This window comes from Myotis daubentonii, chromosome 2, assembly GCF_963259705.1.
Source record: "Myotis daubentonii chromosome 2, mMyoDau2.1, whole genome shotgun sequence".
NCBI lineage: Eukaryota > Metazoa > Chordata > Mammalia > Chiroptera > Vespertilionidae > Myotis > Myotis daubentonii.
Genome location: NC_081841.1, coordinates 171084752 through 171088110, shown reverse-complemented (window position 1 = coordinate 171088110; position 3359 = coordinate 171084752). Strand labels below are relative to the sequence as shown.

Genomic DNA, 3359 nt, shown 5'->3' with positions numbered 1-3359 from the left:
AGGCAGAACAGCCCCCCTCAGGACTACGTTGGTCTCAGCACTTGGTCCTGGGTTTCACCAACCTGGGTTTCTTCCCCTGGTGTGGCTGATCTGAGTTCCGCCAAAAAGCCCGGCCGATGCTGGCTGTGCTGAGCCTCACTGAAGAGGTTTTCATGCAGCAAAGACGAGCCCTCTGGGACCCTCCTCCTCCCCCTTCTCCCCGTCTCCTCTGCCTCATCTTCCTCCTCCCAGCCCATGGTCATTTCTCCAGCTGCTCCAGCAGTGGGTTGGCTTCCGAGTCGGGGTCTTAACACTGTCGGTCCTGACGATGCAGGTGGGGCGATGCCGGTTGAGCATCAGGATGAGCTGCTGCCACTCCTGCTTCGGCTCCTCCACCTGGATCCTCAGCTCCGCATTCATGAGCTCCAGCCACTCAGATTCCCGCTGCAGACACTCCGTCCCGTCCGCTCCTTCTTCTTGTTCTGGCAGCGGGCTGCCACCACTTTGTTCTTTTCCAAGAGCCTTTTCCTCCGCTCCTCTTCCTCGTCTAGCTCACTTTTCACAGGTTGAGGCCTTTTGCCCAGTTTCACCTCCAGGAAGTGCAAAGGGGCGATCATGGTCCCAACTTTGTGGATGTCAGTGTATTTCAGCTCCTCTGCAGTCAGGAGCCACCTGAAGAGTCCAATCAGGGAGCCGAGCGCTGGCAGAGAGCCCACAGTCATGGAAGGGCCCGGGATCTGTCCAGGCATCATAGCAGGAGGAGTGGCAGTCCAGCCCTGCAGAAGCCACTGCGGAGGCTGGGACCCCAGGGCCTGGGCCAGACTGCAGGCGCCACGCCTGCTCAGGAGGCGCAGTGGCACCAGCCCCACCCTGCAGCCTCCACCACTGCCAGCGCCTCCTGTTGCGGCCACCTGAGCATCCCTCCCGCAGGCTGTGGCAGGCAACCTAGGTCTCCCTCTTTGAGAGGATGGATCCCGGGGCTCTGCCTGCCTGCCTCATCGCTCCTAAACACTCGCCTGCCTACCTGATCACCCCTAACTGCTGTCCTGCCTGCCTGATCACCCCTAACTGCTTGCTGGGGGGACCTTGTTGGTTCTGGCCACTGGTCATTCAGGTTGTCTGCCATTTCGGTCGCTGGGCTTTTATTATATAGGATATTTTTTAATGTTTAGTAGAATTGACTTGTAAAGCCATCTGATCCAGGCCTTTTCTTTTTGGGAGGTGTTTGATTACCAATTCAATTTCCTTACCCGTTACTGGTCTGTCCTGGCCTTCTATTTCTTCTTGAATCAGTATTGGTAGATTGACTGTTTCTAGGAATTTAGCTATGTATTCTAGATTGTCCAATTTGTGTATAATTTTTATAATAGCTTTTTTATATATTTTTTAAATTTTCCATGGAATTATTTTTAATATCTTTCTTTTTATTTATGATTTTTTTTATTTTTTTAGTTTCCTCTTTGTTTATCTTAAGTAGTTAAGGGTTTATCAATTTTGTTTATATGTTTAAATGACCAATTTTTTTATAATGCACCTTGGTCTAGATTTCATTTGATTTATTACTTTTGATTTCATTAATCTGGTCTATTTCCTTCTCCTGAGTTATGAAGTAATTGGTCATTTTTTAAAATAAGGTTTCCACCTCTTTTTCTTTCTCGTTTTATTTGACACTCCCATTATGAATATATTGGTGCATTTGATGGTTACCCATAATTTCTGTAGACTTTCTTCACCCTTTTTCATTTTTTTATCTTTTTCTTCCTCAGACTAGATAATTTCAGATAACCTGTCTTTGAATTTGCTGATTTTTCTTCTTTATCAAGTCTGCTTTTGAAGCTCTCTATTGATCTTTTCAGATCAGTTATTGTATTAAGCTGTAGAATTTCTATTCGTTCTTTTTGTTGAATTCCTCATTTTATCCATGTATTGTTTTTCTGGTTATGTTTACATGTCTAAATTTGTTCTCTTGTACCTCACTGAATTCCTTTAATATGATAATTTTGAATTATTTCCAAGGAAGTCCATTTATCTCCATTTCTTTAGGATCAGTTACTAGATGTTAATTTTGTTCCTTTGCTGGTTTATTTCCCTGATTCTTCATGATCCTTTTAATCTGGCATCAATGTCTGCTCATTTGAAGAAGGAGTTAGCTCTTTTGATTTTTAAATTGGCTTCAGCAGGCTAAGTCTTTCATCAGCTTGGCTAGAGAGTCTGGGCAGGCTTGTTTCTTGAGCCTGCTGGCAGGGAAGCTAATGCTAAGGTCTGGAGGCAAGAGGGCTTTGTGTTGAGTTTCATGGCCCACTGCTGAAGTTGTTATTAGAGTTTCTAATTATGGTTCTTACTTAGAATAATGGGTTATCTAAAATTTTCCTTTGGAAATTTATTAAAGGTTATATTTAAATACAGCCTAATAAAGATTTAGATACAAAGATTGCAGGGATTTTTAATTGTATAGATATTTTGTTTTCCATAAATCAGTATGTATTTTCTATGATTCTATAAAATTTTCAAATTTACTTACAAAATATCTCTTGATTTAATAAGAAAAGCATGGATATAAACATTACATCTACTTAAAGATATATTCCAATGAATCTAAGAAAAAAATATAAGTCAATTTATAAAAAAAAAAATATATATCTGCCCTTTAAGTTTGCAGGCTTAAATACTAAGTTTAAACAAAATGCAATTCTATATGTTGCATTGCTATGATAATTTAATTATAATTAAATAATTAAATATAATAAAAAATGTATATTTTTAAAATTCATACAACTTTAAATGGTTCTTAAAGAAAAAAATTAAAAACAAATTTCAAGCTAAGTGATTTATTTTCACATGAATTATTACATTTCAGATATTCAGAGGTGATAATTATCTCTTATTATTTAGTGTGTTATAGCATACTAGAGGCCCAATGCATGAATTCATACACAGGTGGGGTCCGGCCAGCCCACCCCGATGGGGGCCAGTCAGGTCGAGCCTGTGGGGAGGAGGGGACTTGGGAGATTTGCCAGTGGGCCCAGCCCTCGATCGGGGGGCCGGGGGGGGGGGGGAGGCAATTGGGGGTGGGGCCGGCCAGGGGGAGGAGCTGCAAGTGTTTGTGGCTACAGTATGCTTCATAGCGACCTGTCGTTCCAGTTGTTCCAGTCATTCCGTTGTTCTGGTTGTTTGGCTTTCATATAGATAGATTGTTGATTGATTTCATGGGTTTTTATGTACTAATTATTTGCTTTAATGTTTGGTTGGAAACACTAAGTAATAATAAAGTGATCCTAATGAAATAAATAAAATAAAGTGATCTTATATGAAATGTAGTTATTTTATAATTGAAAGAAAATTTTAGAATGACAATGTGATTAAAAACAGATAGAAATTAA

The 3359-nt window shown here is 41.1% G+C and overlaps 1 pseudogene; it reads right to left on the bottom strand.

Moving 5' to 3' along the window:
* Nucleotides 1-238: 238 nt before the first annotated feature.
* On the bottom strand, nt 239-758 carry LOC132226391 (jun dimerization protein 2-like; annotated as a pseudogene).
* Between the last annotated feature and the right edge of the window lie 2601 nt (nt 759-3359).